We start from the raw sequence: 15,742 nt of genomic DNA, 5'->3' as shown, positions 1-15,742 counted from the left end.
TTTACACAGATCATAAGCATCACCTGCCCCTCTGCCTCTCCAACTCAGTGCAAGACCCTCACAGATAGAGTTCAGCAGCAACTCTTTCATACTTGCGAGGGGTGTCTAAAGTGCAACTACCAGCCAAAGTAAACTACCCCTGTGGAAATGAGTTATGAACTGAAGAGAGCTTTTAATAAATTCCATATTAGTGTGAATATTGATATGACCGAGAGGGAGGTGGGTTGACAAGGGTGTAAGATTTTGTGTGTCCAACAACTAAATGAATCCCATTAACTTTCCAGAAGGCAACCACTTAGTTAAACACTTTACGTTCAGCATCATCTATCAAAAGGTAAATCCACTTGATAGTATTCTTGAATTTGAAAATGATTACATTTGGTGTTAGGCCAGAGTGTGATGCTTTTTATCTACCAACCAACTTTATTGCATTTTCCCACTTGGAATGATGATTAACAAAATATTCTGGATTGTGTTTTACTATTTTTGAAATAAAAGTAATATTCGTATGTTGGGCACTGTATATTTATGTGGAGACACACACACTGTATTTAGATTTCAAAACAAGATGAAAAGTTTAGAGAGCTACCTGACTGAATCTGCTGCTGAATCTAAAGATAAGCCTAGTTGAATAACTTCGTTACTAAAGCCATGTTAGCTTTGTCCAAAAGGACTTCCTTTGAACCCCTAGCAGAGTGCTAGGAAATGTTTATATTAACAAAAAATTTTCAATTAGCTAATTTAATGTATACTCTAATTTAGATTCTCAACCTAAATATTTATAGGGTGAACAATTTCATGAACACCTTTGCTGTTTTAGTCCAAGTGTGCCTCAGTTAACATATCCTCTGAAAAAAAATTCCTTACAAAGCCTTCTTCTCTCCAGCCAAGTCTACTTTTTTCCTCCTTGTTCTCAATCTAGCTGAATGTTTTGTATCATTGGGAGGGTCTTGAAGGACTGGAGAAACACAGGAATTCAATAGTCAGGATGCAGCACTACATATGCAATAAACAGTGCAATAGAAAGAATGGCATACTTCTCGGCCAGCAACTCGTCTATTCCTTCCTGCAACAGGCAAAGCCCTGCTCAAACCACTACACAACACATTTCTCCTGAAAGAGATTTTCAGGGTTTATATGAAATATTTGGTTCGTAAGTTCACAGAATGAGAAAATAACAATGAATTTGCCACTCAATAAAGGATCTTTCTGTATGTCCAAATGCAACAGTGGAGGAGGTGGTATTCATGCAAGGAAATCATATTGAAAAGAAACATGGTCCTGACTGGTCATTTCTATAATCACACACTGTTAGTTTTGAATAAAACTATTCTTCCCATGTTCTTTTCTTTTAAAAATGTAATGCCAGGAACACTTCTATTTTGTTACTTAGGTAAAAAAAAAATGGAATGCTTCTTTCTGCAGTAATATTTGGGTTTCAAGGTATGAGAAAAGTCTTCCAATAGAAAACAAAATAAGTTGTTAGTAGCAAAATATATCTTATCTGAAATATAACTGCACATATTCTTCTACCTTTTGCGTATTTGTCTTGATCTGGATTTTACACAGTTTATGGACTTTTCACTTTCAGGTCCACTGCGAACACAAGGTTAGCTCCAAACTAAGGATTATAGTCATGCTTTAGTCACAGTGAAATCTATGATGCTTGCCATTTCCAACTTCACCCATTCATCACAATTGGACTGAAGTATGATGAAGTCTAGATATAGTTTACACAGTATTGTTAACAAAGCATACTGAACTGATTGCTAAAAAATCATTAATCCCCCCCCCCCCTATTTTTGGCAGGGTCTTTGCATTAACCTGGAAAAAAGAAAGAATTGCCACTTCTGTTTGCATCTGGACATTTTTTAAAATAATCAGGGATGTAATATTTTGACAGTCCAACATAATTAGGCAACACAACTTTAGAAAGTGACTGTGTTGTTAGCATTTCAAGTTCTTGACATGGCGTGTCCTTTACCAATACAAATTAATCGGTTACATATTCAGGGGAAATATTTTCATAAAATTAACTGCCTTCCATATTTTTTAAAAAAACAGAAATGTTACACAAACTGTACTTTTAGAAGCATAAGATGTAAAACCTGAAAGTTCTGAAGACAAATAGGTGTTAACCTTTTGCAAAGGAATCGCTCAAGCAATTTATACCTGACCAATTATGTTATGCATTCAGCATTCATGTTTAAGAAAGAATTTTGTTCAGTTTATTGCATCTTCAGTATAGAGAAATGAGTATGCTATATGGTTCACCTTTTATTACATTTAATGCTCAAATCAGAAGCCTATTTTTCCATAAATGGCTTGCTCACACATGCACAAGCCATTTGCAAATAATCACAGTAAATAAAATGAATCATTTTAACACTGAATGTGAACAAAATTATTTCTTAAGTTGGGAAACTACTGATTGGGAATGATTGTATTATTTCATTTTTAATTATCCAACTGAACTCAGTGCTTAGTTCTTAGAGAATTTTTAACTGTGGCCTCTATACTGGGATATACAGTATATGAAAACTGTTGTTGTTATGGTTGTGTGACTAAAAAGTCATTTTCAGTTTATGTTGACCCCAAGGCAACCCTATCATGGGGTTTTCTTAACAAGATTTAAGGGGAACTTTGCCATTGCCTTCCTCTGCGGCTGAGAAAGAATGACTTGCCAAGGACACCCAGTGAGTTTTTATTATTGAGCAGGCCTCCTATACTTCTAATCCAAAAATTCAAACCACTACACCATCCTGGCTCATAGCTATGAACAATGCAACCCCTTTTATTTTAATCAGTTCTGAGTATTGTGAAAAATCAATGTAGAAGATGTGGAAGAATGTAACATTTAAATACAAAACAAGCAATTTTAATGCTACATCACTATAGGTCTAGCCAAGTGATTTATGAAATGGAGTTGACTGCCACAGATACCTTTTCTATCAATCCTATTGGAGCTAGAATTGAAGTCAGATCTCTGGCTTATGAGACAAAACTTTCTCATACAGGGACCACCATGAAGGAAATTACAATAAATACAGTAATTTGCATACTTATTCTAAAGTATGCTATGCATCTTTTTAAAAAAATTCTCCTGCTTCCCTTTGCACATTTACAAAGAGAGAAGGAAAGCTTTATCTAATTACTTTGCATTTTTCCCTTCACCTGAGATTGTATTTCCTTTTCTTTTTCTTTATCCCCATTTGATGTTGAAAGGATAACTGAAATTGACTGAAAGACCTAGGGGCCCAGGAGTTCATTTTGTGATGGAGAGTGTTTATACAAATCTCACCTGAATCCCCTACCTGTCATCTGGGCTTATAAAACTGATCAGCCATAGGGGGCAGTTCTTAGGATTATGAAATAACGTGAAGAGCAACACAAAAAAGGGCAGTGTCCAACACAAGAATGAAGCCTTGGTACCACAGTAAAGTCAGTAACTTCCAAGTATAAATCGAGATGTCTAATGTCATTGCTGCTTTCTCTGACAAACATGTGAAAATGAAATTCTATACATTTCACTCTGTAGTTTGCTTTCACCTTGCAGTGATTTGGGGAATGAACATGAATCAGGGGGGTGGGGGTGGGCTAAGAAGTACACACTGCAAAACCTTGCCCTGTTCATTTCTTTTAGGGAACTATGGAAGCGCAGGAAGGTGGGTTTACAAGGTTTTTAAGGGAGTACAGTGTTCCCTCACTTATTACTGGGGTTAGGTTCCAGGACCACCCGCAATAAGTGAAAATCCGCTAAATAGGGACACTATATTTATTTTAATATTTATACATTATTTAAGTAGTTATACACTATTTTAAGTCTTTATCAACCAGTTGTGTGTTGATAAGTCGCCTCCTTCTCTTCCTGTTGCCGCTTGGAATCCTTTTCTCTCCCTTTGGCTTCTCCTTCCTCCTTTCCTTAGGCTGTAAATTGTATTTTTTTATTATTTATAATAGTCTTTTAGAGTTATTGAAAAACCACAAAGCAGTGAATCCACGAATAGTGAACCGCGAAGTATTGAGGGAACACTGTACAATTGTTGGACCACAAATAGGCAAATTTGTGCAGTTGAAATAATGTGAAATATTGAAGGTGCTCAACCTGGCATGTATCTCCCATCAATGAGAGTGAAACTGTAGTGGAATAACAGTTTAGTGCAATTAAGTCCTAAAACCAAGACCCTTTCTTTGCTGTCAGTCCAAAAGAGTAGAAGACATGGATATCAGTGCCAAACAACCAGGCTAAGACCCCTTTCATGGTGAGTGAATTTCATTGCCCACCTCAACTGTGCGACAAAACTTTCACTTTCTCATGCATCCTTTTGCATCTGCACCTTGCTATCAAGTTATATATGATTGAATCAAAGAGGTGACACATTGACTGGTTGCCTCAGCAACAAGGATGCAGCTTTTTTTCTCTCCCATTAGCCCCATATGAATGCTTTCCACCTTTCTGCAAAGGGGTGCAAAACATACTTGAGAAGGGAATTATTATTTTTTCTAAAAGAGCAAAGGAGTTCTGAAAAAGTGCCCTTCTGTTATAGCTCAGCATCACATACTTGTTACCTTGCCTTGACTCCTTCTTTTAAAATGCAATAAAAGAGCATAGTGAAATGAAGTGAATGTATAATTTCCGCCACTGTATACAGGTACATTTAAATTAAATGCAGTCCTCAAATTAACTCTTTCCTTCAACAATTCATTACTAAAAACCTCTTTCTATACTATAAAATCCAAGAAGCGTCTCTCCATTTAATATCTAAAGCTAGCATCACTGCAGTTCACCTCCAGGTTATCTTGTTGAACTCGACCAAAACACTGTACTGTGAAATCCCACTACAGAGAGTCCTAAATGGGTAAAGAGCAGTCACTCCTCTCTTGATCAAGTGAGATGTTCAAAAGTAACCCCAGGACACTTGCATGTTCTTGTAACTATATAGCTAATACCTTCCCAGTCAAAAGGATCAAATGCATCTGAAAAATGTAATGCCATCTGGTCATGTACAGATGTGGCCATCAATCTTATGTAGGTTCTAATGGGGACATAAAGATAAATGCCACAGCATACGGCTTCAGGTGAGGCACTTCAAAGAAAGCAATCTTATCTCTGAATTCATCCTCCAGTTGGTCTTGGTAGAAAAAACTGCTGCCATAGATTACGGGGGAGGGGGGGCAGGGAAGAGGGAATTTCCACAGGTTTATGAATCCACCAATAATCTTTCCAAACTTCAACTCAATCATTTTACACTGAAAAGGACAATTGCAAATACAGAATGGGAAATATATTGGGCAATAATGAGCCAGAGAATACAAAATAGAGAATAGTTCTTAATCAAAATAGAAAATTGTAGACTGTCAGGCTCTGAGTATTTATTAAAAGGGGAGAGGGGGAAAGGATAGTCTCCTTTCATCCATAGAGACTCAAAAAGCAAGGACATCTGGTATAGTTTGGACACTACATGAGTGTGGATGCTGACCTTATCCACATACAAACAAATCATATTTTGAGCAAGGCTTAAAGCAAATTCTCACACATTTCATCCACATAAGCACATATTAGCTACTCTTGATATTAGACCAAGTGAAGCAGGTCTATGGAAGTTTGACATCTTACTGTGAAGTGCAAGGTTGGTTCATCCAATGAAGCAGTCGAGAAATTGCTTTAAAATTCCTGGAGTCAGAGAGAGAAGGTTTTACTACTTTTTACTAACAGTTTTTCCCTGCATTTCAAGGCTCTGATCCTACAGAGGTACTTGCCAACTCTAAATACTCTTGATGAGATTGCATATCATTTTAGAACATACATGGCATTCTGTCAGTGACTTACTATGGTATACATTGTACACCTCTTCATCATTGTATGGGGCAGATGTCTTTATCAACATCATGTAACATGCAAAATTCCCCTGAGACTCACCAGGTTTATAGCAAATAATGTCAGTACTGAAATTCTGGCTGGGCAAAGTGCAGTACCCAGGGCCATTGATTTCTGTGATCAAAAACTCTTTCCAACGTTGTGGTGGCACACACACACACACCCTTTGCCCCAGTGGCAATTTAGGTCTAGAAAAGCTCTTTTTTTTTGTAACAGGAAATGAACAGGGATTGACTTCTACTCAATTCTGTTGTTAAAAAAAGTCCTCTCCTGAAAGTCCTTAATAGACCATTTCAACTAGGAAAACAATGAATCATGACTCCCAATTTTGCATGCCAAAGTTGGCAGACAGAAAACATCTGATTCAAGGAAACCCTACTCTAATCATCTTACACACTGGGTAGTATCCATGCACACAGCAAAGTAGGATTTTCTTAGTAAGGCTTTGTTTTCTGAAAGATAAATATATTGAAGCTTCAGCCTCGAAGAAAAAGAAGTGTGTCATTTGACGTCCTTTGTCCCCACCCTTGATAGTGGAACACTTAAGTCAACATTACCTTGCAGGAAAGAGTAAGGGTGAACATTAGTGGATATTAGGTCTGTAAAAAGAACCCAGAGCTTGGTCTGGGCAAATCCTAGCATAACTATAACATATACTTCTGGACAAATCCTGGCATTAAGTTAACACATTTTATTGTCATGCTAGGGTTATTTGAGAAATATCAACACTCACACTCTACAACAGAACATGAAAGAATTGTTCTGTCTTGCTTATTACATTATGTAACAAAATTTGGGGGGGGGGAGTTCTGTTCCTAGTTTGAAAGTGTTATTTCCTGTTTAATTGTGTGCCTGTTAGGAATTGTGGGAGTTGAAGTCCAAAACACAGGAAGGGCCGAAATTTGCTCATGTCTATTCTAGGCACTTCATTTGTAACTTCCTTTAATAAAATATGCCATTTTAACCTTTCAATGTGCAGACCTCAGAAATAGTTTAATAACCGTTTCCCATGTTTTTATGATAGAACCAATTAGGAAATGACATTGATAAACCAGGAAAAAAATAATATCACATAGTGTTATTTGTGTTCCCAATGGCTTTGTCAATGCACAATGGACGTTAACGAAATGATTAGGCTATTGTTTCTTTAAGGTATGTAGAACCATGACCTACTGAACTGCTTATTGTAAAAATACAAGATTCTAGAGAACAGTCACAAGGCAGGTAGAATCATGCCTGGAAAAGGAAATCTGCAGTTGGGCAATACCTTTATAAAGGTCCACCAAAATGCCACAAGAAAAATATCAGGCACTTTGGACCTCCAAAGCCTTTCATAATGTTAGGAAAGTAAAAAAAGCTAAAAACAGCAAGGGCAATTTAACAGTTTACCATTGCTACCTTGAGACAGGGTCTAAATCTGAGTTCTAGAGCCTCAAAAGCCTGCACACATTATTTTAGCATTTTTTGATGGTCCTACTACAGCAGGCATCCTCAAACTGTGGCCCTCCAGTTGTTTGAGCCTTCAAATCCCAGAATTTCTGACCAATAAACAAGCTGGCTAGGACTTCTGGTAGTTGCAGGCCCAAACAGCTGGAGGGCCGCAGTTTGAGAATGCCTGTACTACAGGCACTCCCAAATGAAGATTTGGGATTTCCTTTTTATGGATCAATAAAATTGCATAAACCATAGATACAAATATGTAAATTATATGTATTCATTAATTTATTTTATCCCTGAAAAAGAACTCTATCTAAATGTACAGTAGGCCTAACACAACTGGGCTTGAAGTTACAAAGGAGATAGGGCTCTGTGTAGAGCAAACACACAAAACACATGTTGGAAAAGGCAACATATGGCAATTGGCCAGGGAAAATTTGGGAACCGTTACACCAGTTGGATCTCTGTTGTTGGCCAGCTATGAACAGGTGCAGCCATGCATAGATCAGGGGAGCAAACAGGGAGCAGGAATGAAGAAGTGCTGAAGAAAGAACATACTTTGTAGTGTTTCATGCCAAATGTTCCAGAAACATTTGTAGAGTGTTCTCAAACAGCCTGTGCAGAGTAAGCAGTTCCCAAGAATTGTATCAAAAAAGCAAAAGCTAACTTCAAGAACCCAAAAGCAAAGAGTTTCCCAAGCAGGGAAGATTTTTTGGAATTTGTCCGTAATAATACTACCACACATACATTATTGCTGTGCTAGAAGTAAGGAAATACACAGCAGTCTGGGATAACATTATGGGACTTTGGTATAAAGCTAGAAAAGATAAACAGTGGTGTAATGTAAGAACAGGGAAAACCATAGTTTGCCTAATGATTTGAAAGCTAAAGTGAGGGTTAAATCACCAATGTGATTCAATATGATATCTGCATTGAGTCACCACAACTGTGGCCTGGGCTGTATCATGCCAGGAAAACCCAACTATGCTGGTAGCAGCTGTCTACAAATCCCACTCTATGTTTTGCACATGGGTGGGAAAAGCTTTGCGGCAGCAGGTGCAAAGAGGTGCGAGAGCCCACTCTTGCACTTGACAGCTATATAAGCCTTCTGGCAGCCTGCCCACCATGTGGGTCAGGCATCCTTTGAACCTGCCAGCTGTGTTCAGCATTTCAAAACCAGGTTGCTACAACAGCCCTTTGGCTAGTTATTTATTTCCACAACAATGGGCAACCAAGCCAGACCACTACACACGCTCATTAAAAAGCACAGTTGGGAAGAAGGGAAGGGACTCAACTTGCATCTTCCCCAAAAACTTTCACAGAAAAGGCAAGGAGGATTTTCCAGTGCAAGACTGAAAGGTCAAAGGTTCCCTCTTGTAAAACCAGGAAGAAATACCCTATCATTGCAGGAGTTCAGAAAACATTTCTGTATTATAACTCCAAAACTTCCCAAATTAATGTGGCCATCCTGGCTGAGTGATTCTGAGAATTATAGTCCCAAAAAGGAATTTTTCTGAGCTCTGAATGGAAAATAGTAACAAATAGCTTTTTCTCCTGGGAGGGAGGCGTGATTTTTATATAACCCTCCAGTCAGAAGAGCTATCATTTATTTCCTTTCTCATTCTTTTTCATTTTCATTCCCTGGTCAGTTAGACACAGGAGAATTCATTGACAGATAGCAACAGAAATAAGAGTCGCCCACTAGCGGAAGTAGTGATGGGATAGTGGTGACTGCAGCTGATACTGTATGCAATGAATAGGAGTGGAAACTTTACAACCTCCAGATGTTAGATTACAGCTACCAGCATTCCTCAGCACTCGTAATGCTAGTGAGAGTTGATGGAAGTTTCAGTTCAGTTTCTGTAGGATGGTATACATTTCCAATTTGGCCTAAAATCCTAAACCTTTGACTAGCAATTTTAATAACCTCTAAGACAGTGGTTCTCAACCTGTGGGTCCCCATGTGTTTTGGCCTATGACTCCCAGAAATCCCAGCCAGTTTATGAGCTGTTAGGATTTCTGGGAGTTGAATGACCATCTGGGGACCACAGGTTGAGAACCACTGCTCTAAGGGAACTGTTCCTCATGTTTTCATATTTACATCCAAGATATGTTTGCATGTCTCAAGAAGACAATGTCACACATTTCCATTCCCCATTCTACAGTGATAGCAATGCCAGGCTGGTCTAGATTTTGGAAGACTCCTCGGTTGACAATCCCTCAAGGATTCTGCATCCACATTTGGAGGAATAGCTTATTTATCTGTTTACATCAGTGGTTTTCAACTTTTGGTCCTCCAGTTGTTTTGGACTTCAACTCCCAGAAATCTCAGCCAGATTCCCAGCTATTAAGAATTGTGGGAACTGAAGTCCAAAACCCCTGGAGGATCAAAGGTTGGGGACTACTAGTTTACATGAAATGTTTTATGTTTAAATGACTATGGTTATTTCAGAAGGGGATATCAAATTACATACAAGTTATAAGTGCCAATAAACATCTGAAATTACTGGGCAGTAACTCATCTTTGAATTAATATCATTTTAGAAGCTGGCAATTGTACAAACCTTAAATGTATGTTACTGTTTTAAAATGTTGAAGAGACATGGAAGAACACGTTCTTGACTTGAAAACACTGACAAAAGTTATGAACAAATAACATTTCCTCAAAGAAAATGTTCTACAGATCAACAAGTGTTGTTCTTAATTTCTATATTATTGTTCATAATTGTTGTAACTGTATCACAAAATGGAATTTGTTTAGTACACCACCCACAGGAAATATATCATCCACACTGATTCATGCACTCAAGAATCCTTCTGCAAAGGAGGGGGTGAGACTGACGTTTTGAAATGTTCACATGTATCTATTTTCCTCATTTGTTAGATTTGATGTTTTTTATTTCAGTGGCATACCCTATATAACTATGCTTTAAGGTATGTTGCAAAATGACAATTAGTATTTGAATACTGCACTACAATGCGTGAAAATTGGAGTTTGTATTCCATGGAAACACACTGGGTGATCTTGGGTAAATCACACTCTCTCAGCTTAAGAGGAAAGCAACAGAAAAAGTGTGAATAAATCTTGGCAAGAAAACCCTACAACAAAATTGCTGTAATCTGAAGTCAACTTGATGGCAAGTTACAATAAATCTTGCTTAATTACATACCAGGGACTACCTCTGATAACATGGTGACATCACAAGGTGTTTTACTTAATTTTCACATTTTGGCTCTGAACTCTTAAAGCCCGATATAGTCCTGATATGGTAACCCTAGTCTTTACTGTGGCTTTGCATAAGCAGAGTGTTTCATGAAACCCACCACTCTTCTTAATGTTCCTCCGGCAACAGCAAGAGTATCCCTCTGGGCAACTAAACCAGGCAATTCCACGAGGGTCTGCCTCCAGGGGCAAACCAAGAATGGGCAACTTGGAAGTCCCTGAACAGACTGAGAAGCAGAATGGGCAGATCAAAGAGCAACCTGGCAAAATGGCACTACCTAGAAGAATCCTCCACCTTGTGTGACTGTGGAACAGAACAAACAACTCAGCATCTGTATGCTTGCCCATAGTGCCCTGCCTCATGTACAGAGAAAGAATTTTTTGGTTTAAAACTATTTAACTGCTTGTGATCCCTTTATTTTATCAGTTTTAAAAATATTTATTATGCAATGCTTTTGACATGTAATAAATAAATAAGCAGAGTGCATTGAAGCAGCTCAATACATGTTTGAATCTAAATATTGAAAGATTAGCACAATGAGACTTTCTTCCAAAGGGATCTGTCTGCAAATACTGATCTTCCATCTGAAGATCTCTAGGGTTTGAAATCCATGGCACGACATAATCTTAAACCTATAAGCTACATGCACACACATACACCCTGTTCATTTTGTGTGCTGCCACTGGTGTGTGATTTAAATTTATGGCCACGCCATTTAAAATTGGTAGCATGGTGACAAATTTATTTTGCTTATGTTTTTAAGATAAAATAAAGCACATATCTTGTTTTAAAGATGAGCTGTGCTCCTAAAAGTGTAATTCAGCTCAATAATAAGTTGTACATTTCCTGTGTGCTTTGCTTTAAAAGGAAGATACCAGATTTTGCCATTAGCTTAACCAGCTGATTTCAGAAGGCAGCATATGGGGCTGGGGGTAAATAAGCCTTGGCCCAGCAGCTAAGGAAAGGTCCTCCTTCCATCCCAAATGTCCTACTATGGCCTCTGAAGGCTGACCTTAATCCCCTTCCCATTCCCTTTTTCCTTGTAGGTCATATCTTATTCAGACTGTAAATCTGACAGCAGATAACTGTCAAAATGCTAATTTGTAAGTCAGTCTGGGAGCCTTTTTGGTTGAAAGTAGTATATAAATACTCTAAACAAATAAACAAGGGATTAATATATGAGCCCCTCGCTATCTGAAGTTGCTCACCCTTGATCAAAAAGCATCAGAAATCTGAAATCCCTTAATTTGTGCTGACATGTTATGTGTAAAGAAACATATAAAAAGACTGGGCAACATTACAGTACAATTACCTTTTAAATTTAATTAAGTCTTGTTTGGTTTTCTATACTACAAGAAATGTCACTCAGGGATCAGGAAACAGTATGTTCTTCATTAGTTGGAAAGGCAAAGACTACTAATCATGAGTCCCTCGGAAACAGAAGGGTGAACTCATGGTTTCAGCGCTAAAAGGATCACCTCTTCAGAATTCAGTTCTATTCAGTTTCTGGCTCTTTCTCTCCTTTTATTGATATTGCATTTTCTTCTTCAAGAACTTGACAAGCAGCAGGCTGGATATCAGCTTTATTTGGGGGACAAGGCCATTATCCATAAGGCTAAAATAAATCTGTAGACATTGCAAAATATCTCTTCTGTACCAGAAAAGATATTAGTATCTTCTGTACACAGAAAAGATATTAGTATCACGTTTGCATTATAAACATGGATTTAACATAGATATCTTCCTATAGACACCATAACAATCCCACAATCACATTCAGTGATTTTAATTGCTATCCATTTTAAGTACACCCTACTCTTATGACCAACAATGACATTTACCAAACCCAATATCATAGGTTAGATATTCAGTCTACATTTCCCCTGCAGTTATTGCTTGTCAGTGAAGCACCCTCTGTCACCAACACAGATTTATGTGGGCAGACTTGTTTCATCTCCTCATTGCTTATGTAGTTTAGTCCTGTTTTTTAAGATATCGGCTTACTATAAAAATAACTCTGCTGGCATTCACCAGGGTTGTGAAACCTTGGAGACTCGGATACAGGAGACAACACAGCATAGAAAATACATAGAAAATACAATTACAAAGAGAAGGACCAAAATCAGACTGAAATTCTTTCTTTAAGGAATACAAAGATTTCACTACAAGTAACAATGATAAGGAATTTTGGATTAAAGTAAAAGTGGCACTTCCTGCTTGCAAAGAAGCACCTTCTTCTTAGAGCAAGCCCACATAACTGTGGCATTCTCCAACCATTTGTACAAATCACTTGAATACTGAATGCAACAATTGAGTTCACAACAATTCTGAAGAACTCATCTTTTTAGGACCATGCAACAGCTCACATTTCAAAAGTCAAGAGCTCAGCTTTCCTCAGCAGAATGGGCTCCTCCATTTAAATGTTTCCAGACTTTCTAAATATTTGATATGATATAGGAAACCTTAATTTGCCCTGGGATAGTGGGAAAATTGCCCACTACCGTCAGCAGGAAATAGGCTGAAAGAAGATGTGGACAACTATACAGATATTCAAATCCCACAGAAAATGGGCATTTGTACCTCATGATCAGGAAGTAGTTATTCCATTCATTTTCATTTGCTTACATATCTATGCTTCATATTCTGAAAGCTGTTAAGACATTTAACTCATCATATAATTAACTTCTAGAATGCACGGCAATAAGTAATATTTTGTCATCAACTAAGGGTATATTTGTGCCCCCTGGTTGCACAGCGGATTAAACCGCTGAGTTGCTAACTTGCTGACCGAAAGGTTGGTGGTTCAAATCTGGGGAGCGGGGTGAGCTCCTGCTGTTAGGCCCAGCTTCTGCCAACCTAGTAGTTCGAAAACATGCAGGAAGGTAACGGCGCTCCATGCAGTCATGCCAGCCACATGACTTTGGAGGTGTCTATGGACAATGCTGGCTCTTTGGCTTAGAAATGGAGATGAGCACCAACCCCCAGAGTTGGAGACGACTAGACTTTTTTAAATATAATTAATTTTTATTTACATACATTAACAACCTACAGTGAAACAAAACACAAAAACAATGAACATTTTACAAACACTTAACCCCACCACCAAGGCCTGAACAAAGTATCATTTCCTTTACCATAGGATTTATAAGTCAACCATTAAACAAATGCCATATCCAAAATTCCTGGCCAACAAGATTGTATTTGTTTCCCTTTTTCACTTTCTAGAACATATTTAATAAAACCTGACCAGTATAAATCAAAATCAGATCTATTAGTTTTCTCCCTGAACATCCTCATTTCCATTCATAATTTATCATTTAAGGCTACATTCCATACCTCCCCATCCCATGCTTCCAGTGTAAGATTGGTTACTATCTTCCAGTTCCTTGCAATTATAAATCTCGCCACTGTGAGTAAAACAATACCAATTCTTTCCATTTCTAAATTCAACTTTGTAGCGTCCATTAATAATGCTAATCTAGCATCCGGAGTGATGTTTAATCCTATAATGTTACTGATTTCTATAAATATGTTGTTCCAAAATCTCTTCAACTGGGGGCATTCCCACCATAGATGAAAATATGTCCTTTTATGCATGCCATATCTCCAACAGAGATTGCTTTGCTTCCAATCCATCTGGTGTAGTTTAACCTGTGTGGTATACCATCTCCATATGACAACTAGACTTAATGTCAGGGGAAACCTTTACCTTTACCTTAAGGGTATATAGGACTGCACCCTAAATAAACATCAGTAGACATCTGATAAAACTAAAAATGGAATCTACATTTTGAGGTATGAATCTGTTCAGCTTGAGAAAGTTACATTTCTTGGCCCACAATTCCCAGAAATCTTCTATATTCAGCACGAATTCTGGGAGCTGTAGGCCAAAAAGTAACATTTTCAAGTTCCATGTATCTATTACTTTTGGGGGCGGGGGTGTCAAGTGAGAGAAATTTTCCTAGACTAAGGGCTTCATCACACTAGAATTTGGATCCACTTTAAATCCACTTTAGGGAGGGGCCTTTAAATAGCTCATCCAGACAGGTCCTGGGCCTCACCAAACTACAAACCCCAGAATTCTGCAGGAGGCAGAAACTGGATTTAAATTGCATAAATGCTCAAATACGAGATCCCTTAAGGAACATCATTAACAGCTCCTTGGAACAAGGAATTTTCCCAGAGTGTCTTAAAGAATCAGTGGTTTGCCCTCTTCTGAAAAAACCAAGTCTAGACGCCGCCATGCCTAGTAACTACCGCCCAGTTTCAAACCTTCCATTTTTGAGCAAGGTGATTGAACGGACATTGGTGGGACAGCTACAGCAATTCTTAGATGAGACTGCGGGCTTAGACCCCTTTCAATCAGGCTTTCGTTCAGGTCATGGGACAGAGACTGTCTTGGTAGCTATTACTGATGAAATTCGTCGTCAGTTAGACCGGGGCAGATCAGCACTATTGGTACTCTTGGACCTTACAGCTGCATTCAACACCGTGTACCATGACTTGCTGATCCATCGATTGGCTCTGTCTGGTGTACGAGGTTTAGCTCTTAAATGGTTCAATCCGTTTCTCCGGGACCGGAGACAGAGGGTGGAGTGGTCAGGCCAAAGCTCTGAGAGCTCCTGCCTTTGCTGTGGAGTCCCCCAGGGTGCTATCCTTTCGCCCCTGTTATTTAACATCTACGTCCGACCACTTGCTGGACTAGTGCGGAGCTTTGGCATAGAGTGCTACCAGTATGCAGATGATACCCAGCTACTCTTGTGTCTCGAACCTGGGACAACCACGATTCCTGAGAACTTTAAGCTGTGTTTGGAAGCAGTGGTGAGTTGGCTGCGAGCGAGTAGACTAAAAGTGAATCCCGCAAAAACTGAGATACTCTGGCCCAGCCAGCCACCAGAGTTAATCCAGTCACTGCCTGACTTTGATGGGGAAGTTCTGGTTCCATCTGCTACTGTTAAAAGCCTTGAGGTTGTGTTGGACTCGCTGACAATGGAGGCCCAGATCACTGCCATAAGTAAGCAGGCCTTTTTTCATCTTCGTCAGGCAAGGAAATTGGCATCCTACCTTTCGACAGAAGCATTGGCAACGGTCATCCATGCAACAGTCACCACTAGGTTGGATTATTGTAACGCCTTATATGCCGGCCTTCCGAAGACAAAAACCCAGAAGATCCGAATGGTCCAAAATGCTGCGGCCAGGCTGC

At 38.7% G+C, this 15,742-nt stretch overlaps 1 protein-coding gene across 6 annotated transcripts in view; it reads right to left on the bottom strand.

Moving 5' to 3' along the window:
- Positions 1-15,742, bottom strand: part of tead1 (TEA domain transcription factor 1) — a 245,724-nt gene that overhangs the window by 157,883 nt on the left and 72,099 nt on the right. The gene's annotated exons all lie outside the window — the stretch shown is intronic.

This window comes from Anolis carolinensis, chromosome 1, assembly GCF_035594765.1.
Source record: "Anolis carolinensis isolate JA03-04 chromosome 1, rAnoCar3.1.pri, whole genome shotgun sequence".
NCBI lineage: Eukaryota > Metazoa > Chordata > Lepidosauria > Squamata > Dactyloidae > Anolis > Anolis carolinensis.
The sequence above is the reverse complement of the archived record's forward strand: the minus strand, read 5'-3'. Positions and strand labels throughout refer to the sequence as shown.